Source organism: Mesoplodon mirus, assembly GCF_964341445.2.
Source record: "Mesoplodon mirus genome assembly, chromosome: 2".
Classification (NCBI taxonomy): domain Eukaryota; kingdom Metazoa; phylum Chordata; class Mammalia; order Artiodactyla; family Ziphiidae; genus Mesoplodon; species Mesoplodon mirus.
In genome coordinates, this window is record NC_138977.1 from 162,253,886 (window position 1) to 162,266,786 (window position 12,901).

Here is a 12,901-nt window from a genome sequence, read left to right on the forward strand (position 1 = left end):
GTCAATGAACTGTGAACTCACACCTGCCATTTAAACTCTGATTCTTGGTTTCCTAACTTGTGAAAGGAAATAATGATCTTTCTTTCTGCTCCTCTCAATTCCAGCCTGATTTTAAGAGTTGAGTAAAATGCTTACAAGGCAGATGTAAAACACTAAATACATGTTGATTCATTTCTTTGTCCAGGCTTGAGGTGTGATGGATTGGGCAGACAAGGCTTACAAGCTAGTGAGGAAAAGAGGAAAGAGGGGAGGAAAGAGGAAAAAGGGGAGGGAGGACCTGGGCCAGGGGAGGGAGCCTAGAGGGGGCATCAGGCTCAGACACTTGCAAGGAAGCTTCCCAGCAGGAGTGACATCTAAGCTGTCTTGTACAGCATGAATGGGAGAAACCAACTGAAAAGGACTGTGCAGGGCAGGGGAGGTTGGTAACGATCCCAAGCAGGATCCTGCGAGGCTCCTGGGCACAAATGCCTTTCTTTGTCCTCACTTCTTGATTACAGGAAATAAGCTTCATTCAGCCTCATGACCTTCTCTGAGTTCCAACAGTTCAAACAGTTGCTAATTAGGGAAGGGAGGGGATGCAGAGACAAGGGAGGAACTGTCAAAAGAAACAATAGCACAGCCTTGGGACAGGGTCCTGGTTCCCCCTCAAGGGATACACATAACAATATATTTGAGCTCTTTTGCAGATACTGAGACTCCCACCAGGTGGGAGAAATTAAATATTCTGGCCGCAGACACATAGACCCCAGACTGTTTGGAACCAGAAGGTTGATGATGCTGACTCCTGATTACCTCTCCATCAACCAATCAGAAGAATGTCCATGAGCTGATCACGTCCTCTTTGAACAATTACCATAAAGCTCCTCACTACCCCCTCCAGGTTGGGACACACAGTTTTGTTTTGTTTTCTTTTTTTAACATCTTTATTGGAGTATAATTGCTTTACAATGGTGTGTTAGTTTCTGCTTTATAACAAAGTGAATAAGTTATACATATACATATGTTTCCATATCTCTTCCCTCTTGCATCTCCCTCCCTCCCACCCTCCCTATCCCACCCCTCTAGGTGGTCACAAAGCACCGAGCTGATCTCCCTGTGCTATGCGGCTGTTTCCCACTAGCTATCTATTTTATGTTTGGTAGTGTATATATGTCCATGCCACTCTCTCACTTTGTCACAGCTTATCCTTCCCCCTCTCCATATCCTCAAGTCCATGCTCTAGTAGGTCTGTGCCTTTATTCCCGTCTTGCCCCTAGGTTCTTCATGACCTTTTTTTTTTTTTCTTAGATTCCATATATATGTATTACCATATGGTATTTCTTTTTCTCTTTCTGACTTACTTCACTCTGTATGACAGACTCTAAGTCTATCCACCTCACTACAAGTAACTCAATTTCATTTCTTTTTATGGCTGAGTAATATTCCATTGTATATATGTGCCACATCTTCTTTAACCATTCATCCAAAGGGGGACACAGAGTTCTGAGGGCATTAGCCCACTGTGGCCCCCTTTGCCTGGCAAAGCAGTATTCTTTTCTACTTCACCCAAACTCTGTCTCTGAGAATTAATTCAGTGTCAGGTTACAGAGGCTGGATTCATCTTCAGTAAGGGTTCCAGGTGGAGACAGGTTTTATCACATACAGAAGAAAGACAGCACATTACTTGTTCAGGGAAGGGAAATGAACTTGGTTAAGTTGGATCATAGATTTCAAGGGGAGAAACTTTGAGAGGGATGAGAGTCAGATTGTACACATCATGCAAGCCACCTTATTTTAGATGGGATCAGAGGGAGAACTTTAAAGGATTTTATGCAAAGTATTTTTATGATTGGTCTCATGAATCACACATGGATTCATTTCGCAATGTGAAGGCTAAAATGTCCCTGAGTCAGGAACAATGAGCTTCTCAGAAACAATAGCTTCTGTTCCTGTTCCCTGATATCTCTCCCTACCCCAAGCCCACACTTCTCTTTGTCCAGGTTTTCAGTTTTGTGAAGAGCTTCCTTCTCTCCATACCCTTGACACTGGTTCTGTGTTCAAGAGGATGCATTTGAGAGTTCTGTATCTAAGGCTGAAGCTTCTACCACAGACTAAGAACCTGTCTCTTCAGTAAGAAGTTTTAAGATCATCTCCATCTTTTCCTTGAGTCAGAGCTGCTGTGCCACACAATGATGCCTGCTGTATCAAACTCAGAAATGCAGAGGTGAGAGCGATTTTAGAAATCACAGTGTTTATATGCTCATCTCCTCTCCAGTACCTCAAAGTGAAGGACTGGATTAAGTCCTTCTTTTTACCCCAGTTCTGTTTATTACAGTGCCTGGCCTAAAAGAAATACCATACATGTGGGAAGAAACAACAGATGAGGAAGTGGAGGCCCAGCTGTGTATGAGAACTGTGGCTTGCTGACTCCCAGTCCTATATGTTTTCATCTGAGAAAATACTTGGGTCATCCTTAATGCTGGGGTATGAGAGTACTTCCTCCCAAATGAGAAGCTCTAGTCCATAGGCAGGAAGTGCCATGAGTCTAATGCTCTGGCCTGTCTTTGATCCCTGGGACTCTGTCTTTCCTGGGGAGGAGGAATGACTTAATTCCGTGACTGAGTTTAGAAGTTTAGACTTTAGAAGAAGCAAGTTGCATCCACACCAGCACAGCCCTGTTCAGTGCCTGGTTTATTTTCATTGAGGAAACCTAGCAGTTAGAGCCTGGTCCTCCTAGGGGTAACCCACAGGTCTCTGCCCCTTCCTCCCCTCCCCCTCTCAGGATGGGTCCCTTCAGGGAGAACACCCTCCTCAGTGCTCTTCCCAGCAACAACAGCTTTTGCCTGACCCAGAATCACCTGTGATTCCTGGGTGGATTTAGCTAATTCTGAGGTTCAGATATAATCCACAGTCCCCAAGATGATCTTTCCTGCTGTAAAGGCAGTCTTTTTTTCTCCCATCTCCCTTAAGCCTTATCTCTCTCTAGATTCAGAACTCAAGATAGATAAGTTGGTGTTCTTTGTTGAGTCCCCAACTCTGAAGAACTAGTGTCGCTGGCTCCTGAGGGACTCTCCTTGCTGGGAAGTATTGGCAGTGCCTCAATGCCAGCGCCAGCTTGCACGAGGACCCACTCATGTAACTTCTCCCTGCTGGTCAGAGCCAGTGTCACATTGAGATCTGCAAGAGCCACAAACTAGCCAAGAACTAAGATCACCTGACCATGGGAATCTCCAGAACGTACCAACCAAAGCCCTGCAAACCTAGACAAGGTCAACCATCCCATGGCTGGCTCTGGAATTTGCACTTGCAACCTAGAGGCAGGGTGGGGGGTAGGTGAGTCTCTGCTGTGTTGACAGATGGTTTGCATGCCATGCAAAGGAGCTTCTAGGCTGGGGTGTTTTGCTCTGAGCTTTATCTGTCAGGCTGCAGGGCCTGCAGATGCAGAGGGTTTGGAAGCCAGTGTGGACACCTGGGAATATGCTGCCTTTTTTAAAAAGGTAGGATGAGCTCTCTCCAGCTCATTCTGTTCCCCTCTGTGAGGTATGGGGCTCAGCATAAGGGTGTTGTTTTTGCCCTAGTGGCCAAATTTTGAATCATGTGAAACACTCCAATTACTTTTTCCCCTAGTCATGATAGTATTAAAGTCAATGAACAGCACTCCTTATGACAATGATAAGGTAAAATTAAAAATGATAAAATAAAATAGTGATTTTAAAGCTACACATGCTTGACAACTAAAAGGGAATTACAGACAGGACATTATTTGCACCAACATATTTCAAACATCATCTGACTTTTACATTCATTTGCATCATTTGAATTCCTTAAAGTAAAAATTAGCATTACTTTCTCACCAAAAAAAAAAAAAAAAAAAACTTCTTTATACAAAATGTGGAAAATAATTAAAAGAACACATACAAGGAAATGAGAATCAGCTCTATCCTACCCACAGAGTCAACTACTTTTAATCAGAGTATATTCTATTTTGTAACCTGCCTTTTTACCATCCAAAAATAGATCTCAAACATATTGTCAAATCTTCAAATAGTTTTAAAGCATTATTTTCAATGGCAGAACAGAGTTATATTGTATGGCTGAAAAGTGTATATCCCATTAGAGTTTTTATTTATTTTTTTTTACTTCATTACTCTGGAGTGTGTTACTCTAAATAAATAATTCTTGAGGAAAGATAGTCATCCAAAAGTAATAATTAAGTCTAATTCCACAACCAAGAGTTAATTTGCTTTTAACATGTAAGAGTAGTGTCTACTGTTTTGTTGTCTGCAGTTTTTTACCCTGGGATGTATCAGAAATAGCATTTTGCATGCTATTAAATAATTTTAAAATATTACTTTTATTGGCTGAACAGTATTCCACTGTATAGATAGAAATTCCGTATTTCATTACAGTTTCCTTTTTTTTTCTTTTTAAAACACGAACTGTGGACCAACCAATATCAGCTCACTTGACAGATGAGGAAAAGGAGACCTAGACTGGTGAGCCATCTTTGCCAAGGTGGCAGAGTTATGGCAGTTCTCAGACTAGAACTCAGGGTTCCTGACTAATTTTGAGTTCTGCTTCTGATGGGGCATATTCTCTTCATATCAGGGAGGTTAATTGAATTCATTATGCATTTTCTGAGGGTCTACTACTGACAAGATACTCTGCTGTGCATTATAGAATAGAAACAAACATATGAAGGAAATATTTCTTGGTTACTGAGGACTTAAATTACAAGGGAAATAAGCCAACTCCCAAAGGTATGGCCAGATTTTTCATGAGGGATAAATGAAAAGTCCATTGTAAAAAAAAAAAAAAAAAAAGAAAAAATCTATTGTAGCTTCACTTACCTATAGTTATATTGTTAAACCAGTAAAGATGGCCATAAATTTTTGATATTTCTCTCATTGAAAAGACCCCTTCCCATGCATCTTGGGAGGGGATGTGACTGATTTGACTTTTACAATATAGTTGGTATGAAAACTGCCACTCTCCAGGCCAAGGACTTATGAGACTAGAAGTTTTCACTACTTCTCTGATGGGAGACTTGTTTCAGGGAAGCCAGTCACCATATAAGGAATCTGACTAGCTTAAGACCACCATGCTGTAAGGAAGTCCAAACTACCCCATGAAGTGATGTGTAAAAAGAGAAATATATCCAAATAGCCCCAGCTGTTCCAGCCATTCTTGGCTAGGCAAAGATAGGTGAGTGAAGACACCTTCAAATGATTTTAGGCACAGCCAGCATCTGAGACAATATCAGGAGAGACCTCACAGAGTACCGAGAGTAGCCCCATTAATCCACAGAAACAAAGGACATAATAATATATTGTACTTTTAAGCCATTAAGTTTTGTAGTAGTTTGTTACCCATCAATAGATAACCTGGAAAAGGGTGTGATAGATTGGACTGTTGCTCAACAAATATTTGTTCTCTGCCTGCACCCCATGGTTGTATTATTTTCCCTTTCCCATTAATCCTGGTCACATGACATGCTTTAACACAGAGGAAGGAATGCAGGTGTAACTTGGCCATGTACCTTTTAACCAATAAAGCTTCTGAGCAGAATTTTTAAGAGGCACTGTAAGTTTCCACCAACCCTCTGGGCTCCTGACTTCCACATGAGAACAACACATCTTGCACAGAGGTTACTCCTTCAGCCTGGACCCTGGAGTAAGAGGATCCATAGGGAAAACTTAAGCCCACCCTGCAGAGATGTGGTACTAGACACAGAGCCACAAGAAATCAACATTTTTTATGGAAACTCACTAAATGTTTGATAATATTTATAAGGGATGATGACAGTAAAAGCTGATTAATTTAGAGATTGGTTGAACCCATCTGAATGCTTAATGGGTGCTGGATTGATCTACTTCCAAGATGTCTTGCTCACGTGGCTCTTGGCAGGAAGATTCAGTTTCTTATCATGTGGGCTTCTCCATAGAGCTTCATGGTGTGTCTTCACAACCTGGGAACTGGTTCCCCCAGAGTGAGTGATACAAGAAGACAAAGGAAATGTTACACTATCTTTTAGGACCTAGTCTTGAAATTGACATGCCATGCCTTACATGGTATGCTATTTGTCACACAGACTAACCCTGTTACAATGTGGAAGAGAACTACACAAGGACATACATACCATAGGGGATTATCAGGGGACATTTAAGAGGATTGCTATCACAGAACCCCCAACTGTTTATGGTCAGGAAGCATGCTTAGAAAGATGTGTAAGCCCTAACAGGGCATAGTCTCCAATGTTTTTTTCAGATGTGGTCAAAGAGGATGATGGAAAGAGAAAGCCATCTCACAGTTTGGATTTAAGAGCCAGAGGGCAATACACTGGGGAGCTACTCCCAGGGATAAGAACCAGGGGATAATCAAAGTATATTTCCTAACCTGAGATAGTGGATACTCAAAAGGTGCACCCAAGAAAACGTACAAATTGCTATTGCCTAGTAACTGTGTCCCTTTAATCTTCCCCTTTACAAATGAGGGTGTTGATTTGGTTATCCTGTCCCTGTTTCACCCAATATATTTTGAGTGTGAGGAAAGAAATCACCTGTCTTTTTAGCTTATAGATCTCTGGATCAGAAGTACCACCTTGGGATCTGATGTGAAAACTATCATGAGGTACTCAATATTGAGCCTGATGTCATTTTTATATGAAATTTTTGTTTGTATATTTGTTTGTGGAAAGAAGGAGAGTGAGTATTTGTGACTAGAAGTATGGACTTCAGTACATTTTATTGCTGTAAATCAAATAGAAACTTCCTTTTTCCTACCTCCAAGGGAGGGGTTACTTTCCCTGTCCAATGGTTATTGAACTTGGGCACTGACCCAGTGCTTTGTCCAGTGGGATTGAAGGAAACGTTTATGTGCCATTTCCAAGCAGAAGACCATAGTCACTGGCAATCTCAACCAGTTTTACCAGCTCTCTTGCACTCCTGCCTTCCACCCTGAGAATATCACATTCAAAATATGACTCTCTCCTTTTGAGTCCTGGAATGAGAAGACAGTTCAGGCTGTCCTGAACTAATCAATAGCTTAGAGCAGAACCCTAGCATCTGATATGAGTGAGAAGTACATATTAATTGTAACTCACTTAAATGTTGAAACTGTTTCTTATACAACAACATTACAGCAAAAACTGGGGGATAAAAAGGGCATAAAAGAAAGATGTTTGGAAAGGCGAGAACCTTGGTGGTCATCTGAAGAACTATTTTATATTTTGTCTGATTTAGGAATCACTGAATATTTTTTAATTTTAGTAAAATATATAAAACATAAAATTTGCTATTCAAACAAATTTTAAGTGTTCAGTTCAGTGGCATTAAGTACATTCACACTGCTGTGTAACCTTCATCATTATTCATCTCCATAACATTTTATCATCCCAAACTGGAACTCTGTATCTATCAAATAATTACCAACTTTTTTTTTTTAAGAAGATGTTTGGGGTAAGAGTTTATTAATAAATTAATTTATTTTTGCTGTGTTGAGTCTTCGTTTCTGTGCGAGGGCTTTCTCTAGTTGTGGCAAGCAGGGGCCACTCTTCATCGTGGTGCAGGGACCTCTCACTGTCGCAGCCTCTCTTGTTGCAGAGCACAGGCTCCAGACGTGCAGGCTCAGTAGTTGTGGCTCATGGGCCTAGTTGCTCCACAGCATGTGGGATCCTCCCAGACCAGGGCTCGAACCCGTGTCCCCTGCATTAGCAGGCAGATTCTCAACCACTGTGCCACCAGGGAAGCCCAATTACCAACTTTTTTTAAAGATGGAAGGGGCTACTCCTACATTTTTGAGTGGCCAGCACTTTATATGTGTGCCAGGGTAAATGATTAAAATATTTTCATGATGTTTGTGCTTCCTATCTTTCCACTGACCCCAATTCAAATTGTAGATAGGCCAACAGCCTGCTTTTCCCATATAAAAACAGAAGTTCCCAAAAACTAGTGTCATTTTTTTTTTTCTTTGTAAAAGTCTGGACTCACTGAAAACTGTCTCTGTGGGAGAGAAGGGGAAAGAAGGATGGGGTTTTGGGAGCAAGGAGGGAAAGTGGGGGAAAAATGGGGGGAAAGAGAAGGAAGAGAAGTGGTTGCCTGAAAAGGAGGTAGCCGCCGTTGAGGTGGAGACCACTGTGTCCTCCCATTGTGGTCAGCTTGGTTCTGCAGCGGCCCCCATCAGACAAGGGTGAACATGTCCATCAGCTAAACATTGGCAGGATTTCCAGCAAAGCCATCAGACTTCCAGGGGCCACAGGGAGTGAAGACAATGGGGATGTTACAGCCACCAGAATGGCCTGAAGGTCAGAGGCCATGGCTTCTTTTTCTAAGTGCCAATTAAACCTCCAGACTTGGGACATTCCCAGCAGATGGTGAGGTCCAATACTGATTGAGATTAAATTTCCTACCAAGCTGGGGTGAGGAGTCCTATTTAATTTGACTTAAAGAAAGTAGAGTTTCTACGCCTGAGCTTGTGGACAAAGTTTTTACCCTTTCCTTATACAACAAGTCATTCTTAGGAGGCTGGTGTTATGAACCTCAGTTTTCACCAAAGCAGAAATCAAAGCTGAAGGAGGTTAGGCAATTAGGCAAAGATGTTCCTCTCTTACACAGCAGAGTCAGGATTAGAACCCACCACACTTGATGGATGCCAAAATGTATGCTTGGTCTCTAGAACCCAACCAGAAGAGGTCTTCAGGACCCAAATGCTTGCTGTGAGAGTATTATCTGAAAGGATCTGGGGGGGAGAAGAAAATTATTATTAACAAGCAGAAGTGCCCTGTCTCCTGCTTTATGTCTTTCCAATATCATTTGCTTGGGGGCCTAAAGATGAATTATTCTTTGTTTTAGAGTCTGTCTTCAATCAGATCCAGCCAGTGATTTATGAAAATAGAAGACATTGACTGAAAATAATGGAAGGAAAGCATACTAAAAAGCAAGACAGTAACAACTAAAACCCAAAGCAAAGTCAAAAAAGAAAAAAAAGAGAAAAATGTAAACAGATTAATTGAAACACTGGAAAATTCATAGAATTGCAAAAGAACTTCAGGAGCTGAATCTTTAAGTAAAAAGAGAAATATTTGGATAATTTAATCAAGAAAATAAAATTTAGGGGCTTCCCTGGTGGCGCAGTGGTTGAGAGTCCGCCTGCCAATGCAGAGGATACGGGTTTGTGCCCCAGTCCGGGAAGATCCCACATGCCGTGGGGCGGCTGGGCCCGTGAGCCATGGCTGCTGAGCCTGTGTGTCCAGAGCCTGTGCTCCTCAACGGGAGAGGCCACAACAGTGAGAGGCCCGCATACCGCAAAAAAATAAAAAATAAAAAAAATAAGAAAAGAAAATGTAAAAAACTACACACAAATGAGAGGTTAGAAGAGTCATACAACAGACATATGATTTACTATTGTAAGACAATATATACTAAGGTCTCCAAAAAATATGGAAGTGAACATAATACATTGTATTATAATTGCCAGTCTATTTGCTCATCTTCTATTACATTAAGTTCTGAAGGTAGAGATTCTGTAGTCAGTCCCTGTCATTGTACCTCCAGTACCAAAGAAAACAAAATGAAAATGAAAACACACATTACTCCAGCACATAGGGGGCATTCGATAAATATTTATGAATGACTTTTTGTAATATACACATATAATTGACAGCAACTGGATAAAATGGAAAACCTGAATAGGATAGTAACAAAGGAAGCAATTTAAACAGTTATTAGGAATTATTTATATTTTACCCTCTGTGAGTTATTTAAGACCTACAAGGTGGAACAAATACATTAATTATTTTGTAAGGTAAACAAAAGATAAGCTCAATTCATATTATAAAACCAACATAATTTAGAATTAAATTATAATTTTTTAAATAGTCTCTTAAGTGGATGCCAAATGAAAGACTTTGTCAAGCTGAAAAGTACAGTTTTTGCAGTACAAAGGTCTAGGTTTTAAATACAGCTTTTACTCCTGACTAGTCATGAGATTTGTGTTATTTCCTGAGCTTCTCTGCAGGGTCAGAGTCTTCATTTGTAATGTAGCAATTATAATGATCTTTTTTCCAGTTGATTTTCCTAAGTAGAAAATCCAGTCAATTACAAATAATCATTTGTTCATATTTAAAATAGGCATTATTTGATTGTTTCATGTTTCAGTCCACTAACCAGAAATTATAGGACATGCTTCCATGTTATATCAGCGTTAGATGCTCTAGACCATAAACTCTCAACTCTTTGCTTTTAAGTAGCACACAGTTTAGTGGGGTGGGCATTTACTGCTCTGCAGCTAGTCCTTTATTAGCCAGCTAGGGGGCCTCCAGTTTCTTCATCTATTAAGTAAAGAGGAAAAACAAAACCAATTTATTTATACCATTCAATTTCAAAATGATATGGAAAACATAAGTAGAATTTGGACCTTCAAAGTGATACTTTATCCATCTCTCAGAGGAAATCATGTTTTAATATTCAAGGTTACAGATATATTCAATGAGAGAAATTGGCCTAGAAGGTAGGTCTCATGAATTCAATATTTTGTACTATATTAGTCTGCTTAGGATGTCATAACAAACACCATGGACTGGGTGGTTTTCAGGACAGACATTTATTTTCTCACAGTTCTGGAAGCTGGGAAGTCTGATATCAAGGTACTGGCCAATTTGGTTCTCCACTGAGGTTCTTCTTCCTGGCTTATAGATAGCTGTCTTCTATAACCAAGGCAGAGAGAGAGAGAGAGAGAAAGGAAGCAACGTCTCTGCAGTCTTGTCTTATAAAAGCAATAATCCCATCATGAGGGCCCCACCTTCATGGCCTCATCTAAACCTAATCACCTCCTGTGAACATTAATAAAGAGAAACCTCACTAAAATGGAGTTGGGACACCAGAAGGCAGAGTTCCCAGGCAGCTACGACTCAACACCAATACAAATAGCAAAAGGAAGAGCGGTACCTTGTATCTCTGGAAGGAAGTGATACTACTTTACTACTTCCAGCAGGAGAAAGTAATATTTTTCTCTTTTGCCTTGCAACAGCTCATTCAATGAGAGACTGTCACAGCTCAGCCAATAAAAAGCCACTATACTTTGAACTCTCAGCTTCCTCCAAGGGACTTTTTGTTTATAACAGCCCCTCCCAACTTCCTTTCTTCTCTGTAAAAGTGTTTCCTCCCCTTTGCTCTGCTAGACTTGCATGCGGTTTACCATAGTTTCATGTCCTAGATTGCAATTCTTAGCTGTTCTCAAGTAAACCCATTTTGCTGGTAAAATAAGTGGCAATTTTATTGTTTTAGTTTAACACTTCTAAAGGCCCCACTTCCAAATATCATCACATTGGGGGTTATGGTTTCAACCTGTGAATCTGGGGGGACACAATTCAGTCTATAGCATGTACCTTGCATAGCAACAGTAGCTCTTCCTGAATATTATGAATGTCTTGGGTCCTTTTAAGAATCTGATAAAATTCATGGATCATTTCCCCATGAACAGGGAGGAATATATGCATAATTCCATGCACATACACATATATAGATACTGGTGGACATGACATTTGCATACAACTTTAGGGAATCCCTGCAAGCCTGAAGCATAGTCATGCCATTCCAGTAGTGCAAGGCACCCAAGTAAACAAACCCATGCCCTAGGCTACTGGAGGTCTAATCAAATCTAAAAATCATTCTGAAAAATTAGAAGTAATTATTTAGTGTCAGAAGAACCTAGAGAGGATGGCTGCAGATATTTCCTTTATAAAGTTTTGCAAATACAACTTCTCCCTTACACCCCTAGTCTGGGGGAGATGAAGTGGTTTGTTAAAGGCCACATGCTCTATTTCCTATACAGTATCCCATTCTTCTAAGGAAAATCATGACTGTCTCCTTTATTCTGTGGATGTTGAACTTAGAAGAGATCTCAAGTCTCCTCTAGTTCAGACTCCTTAGGTGACTAACAAGGAAAATGAGGTCAAAGAAGGGGCAAGAATATGCTCAAGGTCACACATTTTCATTTTAGCTCTTTCCAATTAACTTGCTTCAAACTCTTTGAAAATTATTATAAAGTTAATACTCTTATTATTCTTAAAACTATTAAACTCCTGCAACTCTCATTTGGGGTCTCCATGACCAACTTAATAAAATACTTCCAGAATAACAGTATTCCATCTAGTGGTTAAGATTTCTTTCAGAATGCAGTGCAATATGTCTATATTTCATTTTCCAATATATGCAGATAATTCTGGATCCTCTTTTGCTTCTGATGGACTCCACTGAGTTCTCAAAGGTAGCTGAACAATTTATTGCTCCCATATAATTTCATATTCCCCTGCAGAGATAACACAGTAATTATCCTGATTGGAATTGTGCCAGGCATCTACTTGCACTGCACTTTTTTTTCAGCTTTTAGCAAAGAGAGTTTTATTTGGTAGAATCCATAACAGCATTACAAAATTATTTATTTCTTCCAAACTTTTCTTAGTGTTCAGCACCTATGATTAATCCTCAAGATTGTGATATTCTGTTTCTCTACACTCCATCTTCACTTGGATAGACGGGTTTGTATTCATCCACACATCTTCAGTCTTACTGGAATTGTCCTCTCTGATGCATCCTTGAACCTCTGAATTCATGACATTGGAGTACATTGTGTCAGTGAAGGGGAAAGAACCTTTGATTTGAAACCAGCAAAATGGAGGTGTTACTTACAAGGCTTCACTGACCAGAGAGAAGCATAAAAAATTCTCCTGGTTGAAATGAAAATAAAGAGGGATCTGGGAGAAGAAAGGGGTTCCTGGGGCTTGTAAATTAATGGAGCCAAAGTGGTGCAATGAGTATGTAATCAGGAGAAAAGATCAGTCTGGTGTACAGACTCCTACATTGAACTGAACAGACTTTGACATCTCTTCTAATGACTTGCATTTATTATATGTGTATGATTCTCA